This window comes from Phyllostomus hastatus, unplaced genomic scaffold (genome assembly GCF_019186645.2).
Source record: "Phyllostomus hastatus isolate PE091 unplaced genomic scaffold, TTU_PhHast_1.1 phas_scaffold_501, whole genome shotgun sequence".
Classification (NCBI taxonomy): domain Eukaryota; kingdom Metazoa; phylum Chordata; class Mammalia; order Chiroptera; family Phyllostomidae; genus Phyllostomus; species Phyllostomus hastatus.
In genome coordinates, this window is record NW_025334033.1 from 58,522,008 (window position 1) to 58,535,246 (window position 13,239).

Sequence of the window (13,239 nt, forward strand, 5' to 3'; positions counted from 1 at the left end):
AATTGATTCTATATAACACAATGCCCTAAAAGAGGAGAAAGAAGATATAAATTAAGTTTATAAAGAATGAAAGAGATTGAAGAGCCTGGAAAAATATATTACTCTATAACATTAAATATAAACTACTATTTTACCTGATATTTTGGGAATTTAAACATATTTAATTCAGCATATAATGCTTGGAAGGGTTTAACAAATTAGCACATATTTTAGTTAAATGAAACAAAATCCAATAATATCATTCTAATAAAAAGGCATTTTTACAATATGATTTTTATTATATCAATTCACCATCATAATTGATACGAATTGCCACTTTGATCGTCCTGTATAAACTAGAAATCACCAATAATGCATGTATCCACATTTACACTGGTGGACCAGTGAAGGCATTATACAACTTATTAATACCTGGGTCTTGAATTATTTAAATTCCTGATACAGTTTTGAGTCATCATATATTATACATCTCAACTAATCAATATATTGTATGTGAATAAATAATGCTTCTTTCTTTCCTTTACCTGTAAGTTTTTAGAATAATGAATTAATGGGACTGGATTTACTTTTCCATATTTTAATGGTTAACATTTCCATATTTTGAGAAAATGCAGGAGGAACAAAAAACCTATAAAGCTTGTAAATGGCCCTAAATCTACCAACTGTCTTCAGAATAAAGATTTTCCTTTAGGTGACTTTAAGTCATTCTTTTACTTTCATTGTAATAAATCACCATCATTATCTACTCACTCATGTGCACTTGAAACATGACAGGATGGAGTGTCAGCAACTCCACAAATATGCACATTCTACACATAATCAAAACTGCAACATAATGACTAACATCATGCCAAGGGGGAAAGTAAGACTTCTAAAAAAAGATCCATGAAGGGATTTGGTTCAGTCATTTTTAAGTAGTAAGCAGAGGTTATTTCTAAAGTGATCAGCCTTAATCACGCTGAAGTATTTGCAATCAGCATTGCGCTGCTTTTCCAGGCTCAGGATTGAATGTTGCAAAACGCTGCACTCAACACACGCTTGCTATGAAATATGCTACAGTATTGACAATTTTACATCAGCTAGTTCAACGAACATACTCATGAAGTGAGATTGCCTTTTCTCCTGATTGTCCCAAATTAAATGACACATGTGAGAAAATACTACGTAATTTAGAAAATATCTTTTGCATTTAAGTATAAGTATTTTAACTTTGAGACTTCACTGTTCACCACAAATGTGAAACAATCTAAACCTTAACAGAAAGGCAACAAATAAATGTAGTACAGAGTGTGTGTGTGTATATGTGTGTGTATATAGATAGATAGATAGATAGATAGATAGATAGATAGATATAGCGATAGACAATGTTGGTTCATTATAATGCATATTAACTAATAAATTTTAATAAGTTGACAATATGCTGACAATAAAATGTGACAAGAAAAATGCAGGAAACCTTATTAAATGTGGATTCAATCATATAATAAATGTACTGAAAATACATCAAAATATTTTTAATGCTGTCTTTTTATAAAGATTAAAGGTGAATTTGTTATCTTTTGAAATATTTTTATGATTTTTAAAGTTTCTAACAATGTCATGACATAATTTTATGATCACAAACACATCTTTGGATTGATAGCTCTCCTACATACTCCAGAGCACGATCCATTTAAATTCACTGAAGCACTGCCAAGGTCAACCACACCAAACATTCTTCTATTCCCTGGCAAAGTTCCAGTTCCTTAGAAGATATCTTGTGCTTCAGACTTTCTGACTCTTCATTCTGCTCATACTATATGCAAAGAACAGATCCAGAATGCAGGAAGCTTTGTCAGAGCCTGATCAACCATAACAGCTTTATTTTATTATCTTGTAGTGTCTTTTTTCATGGGCCTGTACTAATTGTATGACTTCTCTTGACCAGCATGTAACAAGAGAAAGGCCATGGTTATGCAGCAGGAGAGTCAGCCAGTCACAGTAAGGGCGAGATGGACTGAAAGGTGATACCAAAGAAAGAGCACATGATGCAGAGCTTAGACATGGGGCTTAAACCTTATCCCGACAGTTAGTCACCCAGCACACCACGTAACCTCTCTGAGTCTGATTTCCCTGTGTAATATGGGGAGAAGCAGTGTCTATATCATGTTCACTATTCTGGACCTATGGCCACATGGTGAACAGTAGGCAACTTCATTCCCAAGCAGAAGCAAGCAGACCCCATAAACACAATGCTATCATTTTCCTCTGAAGAAATACAAGACTGATTTCTTGCTTTCTTCTTGAAACTGTGAAGATGAAATCCGACATTCTGTCTTTCCTCTGCTTAATTTTGCCTTTCAAAATATGCACAATTCCCATAAGATGATCACCAGATTTCTTAAAAGAAATCTTGCAGGCAAGAAGGGGCTGGAAAGAAGTATTCCAAGTCATGAAAGGCAAGGACCTTACACCCAAGATTACTCTATCAAGCAACGCTATCATTTAGAATGGAAGGGCAGATAAAGTGCTTCCCAGATAAGGTCAAGTTAAAGGAGTTAATCATCACCAAGCCCTTATTATATGAAATGTTAAATGGGCTTATCTAAGAAAGAGAAGATGATCAAAAAATGAACAGTAAAATGACAAGAAACTCATAACTATCAACAAATGAACCTAAAAAACAAAAACAAACTGAGCAAACAACTAAAACAGAAACAGATTTACAAAAATGGAGATCACATGGAGTGTTATCAGTGGGGAGAAGGGGGAGGGAGAATGGGGGGAAAGGTGCAGGGAATAGGAAGCATAAATGGTAGGTACAAAATAGACAGGGGGAGGTGAAGAATGGTATGGAAAATGAAGACAAAGAACTTACCTGTTCGGCCCATGGACATGAACTAAGGGGGGGGAATGCTGATGGGGGGGTTCAGAGTGGAGTGGAATAAAGGGGAAAAGAAATGGGACAACTGTAATAGCGTAATCAATAAAATATATTTAAAAATAAACACAATTATTCAAATTTTTTAACAAATGTTATCGACCTTTCCTTCGTGTTTAATGACTAACTTTGTCCCAAATCTATTGCTGCCTAAATGATTCCAAAACCATTAATATGAGAAAGCCAAACAATAATCAACGCAGGAAAAAATAAAACAAAGATAAAAATACAAACATTTCAAGTAATATCTGACAGAAATGAGTACATTTACAAAATCATCCAACTTCTAAAATGGGTTAACAATGAAATGCACTGAGAAGAATGATCTATTGAATATAGTAGTTAAAAAAGTAATTGTCAGACATCTTACGTTTTAAATAATTTACTGGCACAAAATGGTAAAGTCAATAAATGATCTGATTCTGCATGTCAACTTCCCACATATTGCATATGACCCTTTTTAAATTACATGTTAGATTAACAAGTTAGGAGAGAGGAGGCAGAGAGACAGACAGAAATGGGGATGGAGCTAAAGAGAAGGAGAGAGAGGTTCTTAGGGTTACATTTGAAAGAGATAGAAAAAATGGAGCTTGAAATTATTTGCTTTAAATCATCCATCACGAGATTACAAGTAGCCACAGCGGGAGGTTCACGTATTGGTAACATTTTCCCCACCACTACTACCTAGTATTTGGTCTTCTGATACCAAAACTTTTAGTGGCAAATTGTTGTTATTTCCCATTGCATCTATAACATTTTTTTTTCAGTATGTTGGGGAGAGGTGCAGCCTGTCATGCTTCTGTTCTTCTCTCTCTCACCCTAGGTCATTTCATTCTGTTCAGGACATAAATAGTATTTCATGTTCATTACTCTCGACTTTATCTCATCATATCTTTTCTGTAAGTGTGACTCAGATTTTCAGTTGCCTATTTAGTCTTCTCCATTTAGTTGTCTAATAGGCATCTCACATTTAACTTGGTACCTACCTTATGAGGGAACCTTGATCTACTCACCTTTCAAACTTTTCCCATCTCAGTAACGGGCAATAACTTGAACTAGTTGCTAAGGCTGAAACCGCATAGCCATTCTTAATTGTCTCCTCCTCTTTCTCTTACCTTTATTCTTTACTTTATAATCTAGTTCTATTCATTTTGAAATTAAAAAAGATATCCCAAGTTTAGATACTTTTTCCATCTTCATTATGGTAGGAGCAAACAAATTTAAAGATATTATTGTTAGCTATTAATTTTAAAGGGATCACAATAAATCATTTTAGGAGTATGTAGCAAAGCAACAAAACATACTATTGAGATGATGAGATTATTCTGCTGTTATTAAGAATAAAAGCATCCCATTATACATTTAAAAAAATGTATTAACAGTATTAAATTATGTTAATACTGTTTTCATTTTGTGTTAATATAGTGTTATTTTGTGTTAATACATTTTTTAAAAAAATATCGTGTTTAACAAGTTCATTTATGTTGGATTTCTCAGAGTTTTTAATATAGCAATGCATATCAAGCATAGAGAATGCTGTAGCATGAAGGTTGTCGAAAATATATTTGAACATAAATCCTATTTATCAGAGAAAATTCCATACCAGTTTAGTAAATATTGCCATAAATAAAACTTTTAGACTTATGACGATTTCCAATTTCAAATTGAAGATGTTTATTCAATTTCAGCTTTGTTTTTATTGGATCTTTTCATTTATCCAAACTCTAAACATTGAAATATCCTAAGACTTGGTTCTTTATTTTTTTCTTAACTCTACAAGTGATTATTTCAGTATCATGGGTTTAAACATTATCACTGAATTAAGGAATGTCATGTCTATTTCTAATCACTACCCCTCACCTCCTACCGAACATCTCCACTTGGATATCCAAGTTAACTCTCTTCCTCCATCCATTCACTTCAGTCTTTGCTTTCCATTTTACTGAATGGCAAATTTACTTCTCCAGTAATTTAGGCCAGAGACACACTTGCTGTCATCCTTGACTTCCCTCTTCTTTCTACATACAGAATAGCTTATTCACAACCTCCACTGTAGTCCAAAATATGTTTATTTTTACTTAGGCCACTAATTTATGTCATTTACTACTAGATGCCTGTACTTCATCTTACCTCTCCATTGCCTCCTTATCTCATCCAGAATTAAAGGCAAAGTCTTTACTATGTCCTAAATCTTCTTACACAATTTGCCCTACATGTTGTACTAATTGCCCAAGTATTTGTAGGAAATGATCTGTATACAGGGTGGGGCAAAAGTAGCTTTACAGTTGTATCCACATTCAAGTATAATAATTAATAAATACATAATACAAGAATACACTGTGTTTCACATACTCACAACTGTAAACCTATTTGAGAAACACAGTTTGTTCTTGTGTTATCACTTAGTATTTAATTATCATATTTGAAAATGGACACACTGGTAAACCTACATTTGGCCCACCCTGTATGTCCATATGTAAAGGGTGAAATTGTTCAGTAGTATCATTTTATTTTCTCACTTAACCCCACAATTTTTAGTACTTATTTAATGTGTCAGGAATTTTTATATTTGTGACATTTGATACTCACAAACATCATATAAAGTAAGTAATTGTATTTCAAATATAAGAAAACTAAGGCTCAAAATGGAAATTGAATAAAACATAATTTTGTTTTAGGGCTGAGCAGCATATTACATTTAATAATGAGTCAGGTTAAAACACATACTTTCTCATTAGAGTGAATGTAAATTGTCAGAAGGAACAAGTATCCTTGCTCTTCTATTAAATTTCCAGTGCAGTTGAGTATATGCTGCCTTGCTTCATCTTGCTAAAAAGGAACAGTAACATTAGTGTCTGGGAAGTTGTAAAGAGTTACATGATCTAATTTATATGACAGATTCTATTATAATTTATTAACAATGTAAAATTTGAAAAGTATGAAGTTTAAGTTGTTCAAATTTATTCTTGATTTTAAAGGACAAAGATGTAAAATTTAAATATGTATTGGCAAAAGACTGAGACTAAAGTAACCTATTGACCTCATGACATGATATATAATAAGACAGAAATCTAAAAATTATTAACTAGTGCATTCCCTGATATCGGTAAGTAGATAATTAGCCCCGATGATGTGGAGGTTACTGTATGTCAGCTTTGTACTTAATCTGTCCTAAAATTGTAATGTTTATAAGAAGTTCTGTGTGACTTTCTTCCTTCATTATAATATCTATTGTTATATCAATTAAACCAAAGACAATAATTTCTGTAGAGAATTATATTTATTTATTTATACTTATTATAGAAAATTGAGTTTTATTTATGTAGCTCACTAACTGAGACTTCACTGATTTTGTTATGATGAATTCAGCAAGCATGAAACCTGTTGGTAACCTTTTTCCTCCATGTACTACTAATTATTGTGCCAGTTAGAAAAAATGATGATGGCAAAGACATTTTCACAGCCCAATACCACATTTTGATGTCTTCCTGGAGAATACCTACCACATAATGCAGTGGGTGCCCAGTAAATGTAAATTAAGAATTGAATACCTCGAAATCTGAGTTCACCATATCTAACAGACAAATAGAAATAAAAATTCAAGACATTGAAATTCTCTTTTGTCAGTAATTTATAAAAAAATGTGCATATATGCGAAGGCTGATCTCAATTTCCCTAATGATTTTCTTCTCATCAGCTATCACTCTGCCACTGAAGTTCAGACACATTTTCAAATATCTAACTATTCCACTGCAGCAATTGTTAGCTAAACTTGCTTGAAATTTTAGTAAAAATAGTATTCAGACCAGGAATATATCAAATGCTTGCACTTTCTTTATAAGGCTTGGGGATATGTGGAAAAAAAAATCACAATCTCCACTGTTCAAAGGAAAACTTTGTTTTTGCCCTTAATGTCCAAAGCATTTACTTTTTTTTTGGTAATGTTTTCACTCACAGAAAAAAGGTTTTCATTTAGAAATGTAAACATTTTGGCTGTTAGGGTGGGACCAAATAAAAGATTCCCTGATTACTTTAAATGAGCCATTGAGAAAACCCTTGCCAATGTAGACACAGTCCCTCAGTGTTCTACAATGTGTCAAAATGTTCCACCTTCTTTGGTGCTTTGTAAATCACACCAGGGATTTGAATAAATTAAGTCAGGCTCCTTCGCCAGAAACCAGATGTTGCACCTCCACTGAGTTTTACCTTGGAAAACAATGCATTATTAAGTGATTATGAGCTACGCAATCAGGAAGAAATACTGCATCTGACTATCACAATGTATGCCTTTTAAACCTGCTGCAAGACTACTTGCAGAAGTCTGGAGTGGCATAAGATAATTACTAAGTTTTCTAAATTCCAAAGATGTGTGCTAGACTATAGAATAAATTCAAACACACACTTCATAGAGTGAAGAGACAGACTGAACTGTCTAAAGGGCAATAGGGTGTGTGTGTGTGTGTGTGTGCACTCACACGTGTCAATATAGCCCATTGGAATTAGAGACATGACTCAGCCAGGCCATTCAGGTTCTAAAAGATAAGTTATCAGACAATGTAGAATAAAAATGGGAGAGAGAAAAAAAGAGGGGAGTTAGACAGAAATAAGAATGGAGAAGACAAAGACAAGGAAGGAAGGGAGGAAGAGAGTGAGAGGAAAACTAACGAAGAAAGGGGACAAAGAAAGGAAGAGAGAACTCAGAAATGAAAGAAGAAAAGCAGAATAACTGAAAAAAGAAACATTTAGTAGTTAGAAGCAAATTTACTAATTTGAATGTATATCCTAGACTTCCCAGTTTGTAACTTCTTTCTTACCCAGAAGACTCATATTACTAAGAGATTTGTCCCCTTAAGAATGCTACAGTATTTATTTTATTTTATTTTTTGGCATCCTCAAAAGTGTCCCAAATGAGCAAATAACTATTCCAGTGTGGTTACCACCTAGGACCTTCCTTGTCCCTTTCCTCTTGCTCTTGTCACTACTTGTCCCCTGCTATGCCTGTGAAGTCAAATGATGGAACCTTAATGTCACTGCCTATTCTATGACCTCCAGCCCCCTGCCCCCGGCCCATGGATGTTAACTCACATTGTGCAAGGCATCTTCCATGTATCTGTAGGTTGTCCAAGATATTTTAAAAAACAAGATATCGATGGCTTGTATGCAAGAATAGGAGACTGACCTTCTCTAAGTTTTGTGTTTTATGGGGCACTGGAAACAAGGACAGATGATTGTCAGGCTAGCTGATACAATCTTTCTTGAATGGGTAAGCCAGTCAATGGACACCATTTTTTTTCTCCTGAAGGAATTTGGATATAACCAAGGAGCTGGCTATGAACACAAACCACTTCTTCCATCTTACCCAGTTTTTCAGTCCCAAACTCTTCCCTGTTCAAATTAAAAAAAAAAAAAAGAAAGAAAAGATAAAAAGAAAAAGGTTCTCTTTTACACAAGGACAAAGATGCTTATGTGACAGCACATTTGTACCAAGAGTTTCTTGGATCAGATAATTACATGTATGCATACTTATTTCTAACTATACATGCATTGGAAATTTCTCAACTCCATACTCTTTATATTATAATTTTAGTCACACTTAAAGCCCTTTTCTACAGATTTTATGGAAGGAGAAAGAAGATATTTCAGAAAAATTACCTATTTTTAGGAGAGAAAAAGTACTGACAATCAACATTTGGGAAATATTTTTACTTGAAAGCTTTACCGAGTTCCACTGTTTCCCCTGGGAATGTATTAGTTGTCTATTGCTAAGTAACAAATTCTCCCATACATAACAGTTTGAAACAATAAACACTTGTTACTGCACTGTTTGCGTGTGTCAGGATTTCAGAGGCAGTTTTGCCAAGTGGTTGTGTCTCAAGTTTTTTCATGACGCTGCCTTCCAAGTGGTGGCCACGGCTGCAGTCCTCCGTGGGTTTGGCCAGGACCAGAAGACATAGGCTTCTGAGACGGTGCCTTACATGGCTACCTACCGGGACCCCTGAGAGGACTCCTCCAGGGTCCTCCCCACATGGTGACCTGCTTACCCAGAAGTGTTTTTGCCAAGAGAGACCAAGAAGGAAGCCACAGGGACCTTTCATGGCCTTGTCTCAGAAGTTTCACACGGTCACTTTGACCACATTCTCTGTATTAGAAGTTAATTACTAAATCCAGCCCACATTTCAGGAAAGATGAATTATGCTATACCCCTTGATAGACTTTTGGTTATATTTTAAAGCCACCACAGGAGGAATATATAAAGTATTTGACAAATTCTCAAAAAAATAATAGCCAAGATTGATTCAGTGTTGGCCATGTATGTTTCCATTGTTGGAGATTCAGTCTAAGACACTGTTCTATATGAGAAAAAAGAACCATTTTATGTAGAACAGCATTGTTTGATTGGTATCTATTTTTGGATGTGTGTAGAAAAGTTTTACACTGATAAGGCTTTCACCTGACTGAGGGACTGAGGTAGAGACATCATTTTCACTCCTCTGGTCATCGTCATTGTTAGTATGTTCACAGTTCCTTTTCTAGGAATGATGGGAAATGCCTTCATTACAATCACAGTGGCAACACTGGCAGATGGCACTTTGGAGTGTCCTGGACCGATCTTTTACATGACACATGGAACAGCATACATGATTTTTATGCTGGGAAGCCATAACATTACATACAGAACCATATTACCATCAACAGAACAGTTTAACACCCACATGAGCTAGAGAACTGAGAAGACAAAAAATACACACCAATATAATAAAGATATATTGTGATGAATACAGTAAGATCCCTCAGTATTACATCTTAGGGATTCTTCAATGTAACAACAACTAAGCTATTTCAGTTTGTCTTCCCTGAGATAAGCAGTTTAACAAGTAGGTGGCCGAGTGAATAACAGACATCTGGCTTAGCAGAAATGAGCATTGACAGAGGCAACGTGGAGAGCAAATGTTTATAATATTACCGATTCAAGTTCAAGTATCAGATTAGTATGGTATTGGAATCATTCATTAAAATATGCTTGCAGGCCAAAGCTTTTCTCAACAAAACATCCAATCATTAATAAGAAAAATAAGGTAGTGTTTGTCAGTGTGTGTATCAAAATATGCTATATAAAATGATTTTATAGCCCTGGCCAGCGTAGCTCAGTGGATTGAGCGCGGCCTGCGAACCAAAGTGTCGCAGGTTCGATTCCCAGTCAGGGTGCATGCCTAGGTTTCAGGCCACTACCCTCAGCAACCGCACTTTGATGTTTTCCTCTCTCCCTATGTCCCTCCCTTCCCTCTCTAAAAATACATAAATAAAATCTTTAAAATAATTTGATGTTCAGACATGACTTCAGTGTCATTTACAATATCAAATTCATTGCAACTGTGGATCAGACAGAACATTCTAAACTTGCAGTCTCAGTCATGTCATTCCAGCTTTAATATGCTCATGGAAAATCTTGTGATGTAAGCATTTAGAAGAAACATTAGCTTTCATCTATTCTAATTGAACCTCCAACTTATTTAAATTGTGACTTGATATTGCCTATGAGATGAAACAAAAATGATTCATTATTGAGTTCATCTATATCAAGGCAAATCCTAGTTATTGTTCCTCTGCCAAACAAATGAAGCATTTCATTAATGGGATTTTTAGAGGTGACCATTTAAAAAATTCATTAAAAACGACTTCTTTGTATCTGAGTTCATTTGCTTACACTTTAAAAGACGACCTGAACTTGTAAAGGCATGGGTATAGCAGGGCTTGCTTTTATTTTTTCTGTGTTGTCTCAGTATCACTTAGTTTTCACTGTGTAACAGATTGCACCCAAACAGTAAATTAAAACAACTACTACCACGTACTTGACTCACAGTTCTTCGGGGTGGTCGATGATTCTCCTGGGCTGAGTCAACTCGACTGAAAACAGCTAACCTCGACCACGTGTCCGCAGTATTTGGACAGTCAGGTGAGGGATGGATGACCTAAGATAGTATCATTCCCACACACCTGGCAGTGGATAGCCCTTCACGTGGGGCAGCAGAGGAGACTGGGCCTCCTATTTCCTGTTTAGCGGGACAGCCTGGGCATTTCCACATGGTGGTCTCAGGGTTTCCCGGAGCAGCAGCAGAAGAGATACCTGCTGATATCGCACTTGCAGTGACTCACTGGGCAAAGCTTGGGGCGTGGATGAACCAGAGGCAAAGGGAGGAGAGATAGTTTCCACTTATTGATGGGAGGACCTGTCATGTCACGGCCAGGGAAGAAAAGAGTTTGCAATAATTTTACAGTGTACAACTATCTTCTTGTCTCAAACTTTATGAGACTACAGGAGTCCAGGAGGTTCACAGTATAGATACACGTAGTTGGTAATAGTGAAACAATGATAGGCTTTGGGATCAGAAGAATGATGTAACCTTCTGTCCATTCATTAATTTACTGATTTGTCTTTTCAAAGATATATAATAATTGAACATGCAGGTTATTCCCAACAATTTATCCAATAATAACTAAGTCATCAAACATTCCTTGAATGTTTCTTATGTTCTAGGTGCCATTCTGGGCACCAGAGATTTGGCAAAGAGAGCAAAAAGGAGGACAAAGATCTGTTCTCATGAAATTTGTGTTCCATGGAGACCAATACACACACACACACAGAGTAGCAAATTGGAAAAGAAAAAAACTGAAGAGTTACTTTGAAATAGATGGTCAAGAAAAACCTCTTTGAGGAGGTGATATTACTTCTGAAACCTGCCCACAGGGAAAAAAATCCACCCGTCAGAAAAGAGATACTGACACAGGAGGCAGAGAAAACATTCGGTACAAGTTCCTTAGGCAAGCACGAGCTTGACATGTTCAAAGAATACAATTAGCCAGGAGTCTGGCCAGAGGTTGACGAGCAAGCTAAAGGTTTCCAGTAAAGGAGGAGGTAGGGCTAAGTCGTATCCAGGCCTTAAATTCTGGATTCAGGAACTTATTCTCATCTCCATTTCCTGCAGGCATGGGTGGTAAATGAGGAAGGTGAGACATGGGCTCCAAGTGGGTACATCCCCTCGGCCCCATAGATTTTTTTTTTACTCCATGGTACAGGGAGACTGGAGCAGAACCAGAATTAGGTCCTCTATAGCACAGAGACTAAGAAAGTCAGCCGATTATCCAGTCTAAGGGTGCAGTCCCTGCCTACAATGATTTCGTATTCTGGTCGAAGGAAATGCTTGTTGCAGAATATGCACATATTACCTGACCCATACAAATGACAATACATGAGCTATGGAAAGATTATAAGCATCTACTTCACAGGATTATTTTAAGGAAGTCATGATCCACAGGAGGCTCTCACATGTTAGATTCCTCTCTTTAAAAATAATATATACAGCCCTGGCTGGCGTAACTCAGTGGATTGAGCACGGGCTGCGAACCAAAGCATCGCAGGTTTGATTCCCAGTCAGGGCACATGCCTAGGTTGCAGGCCACGACCCCCAGCAACTGCACATTGATATTTCTCTCTCTCTTTCTCCCTCCCTACCCTCTCTAAAAATAAATAAATAAAATCTTTAAAAAAAAAGAGTTAAACAAAGGTCTTAAAAATAATAATAATATATACATAGTACACTGTCCAAACCCAAAAGGATTCAAAAAAGAAGGCTTCACAAAATGCATACATTGTCTTCACTTCCCAAACCTACTCTTTAACACTGTACTTTGACGTCCAGGTTCACTGTCTCTTGAAAACCACACCTCACTATCAGAAACACAGATGTCAGCTTAATCTCTTTACATTGCACATGTGTCCCGTATTTCAGATCACACTTGCCAACATTAGTGTGAAATATCTATTTGTGATTACATTAGGAAGATACTAACTCAATCCTCCTTTGATTATCTATCACAGCAATAGTGTGACTGAAAAACTACATGCCAGAAAAAGTTGCCTAATTTATGGTTCATGTTCCAAGGGTAAAGACAAATTCTTTATGACTCCACAAAGAAGATGAGTACAATTCTACAAAATAATAGAAGTCAAAATTTTAATTTATTTTGGGTAATCTTTATCTTTATAGTTAAAAAAATTCAAGCATATTATTCATTTGGGCTTGTTTTAGAAATGGAAAACAATTTGAGTTTGTATTTATATCCCTATTACTTTAAAAAGAATGGTTAATTCAGTAAACTTTTGAGCCTTGAATCTTGTTTTATATTTCTCGGTAGACATCAAATTGTCTTTGAACCAATCTTATCAGTGAAAAAATGTTAAGAAAATTTTGTCAGTTTTTTTACTATCTGGCTCTCTTCCATTTTCTCTATTGTCATTCTTATAGCATTGCATCTCACTC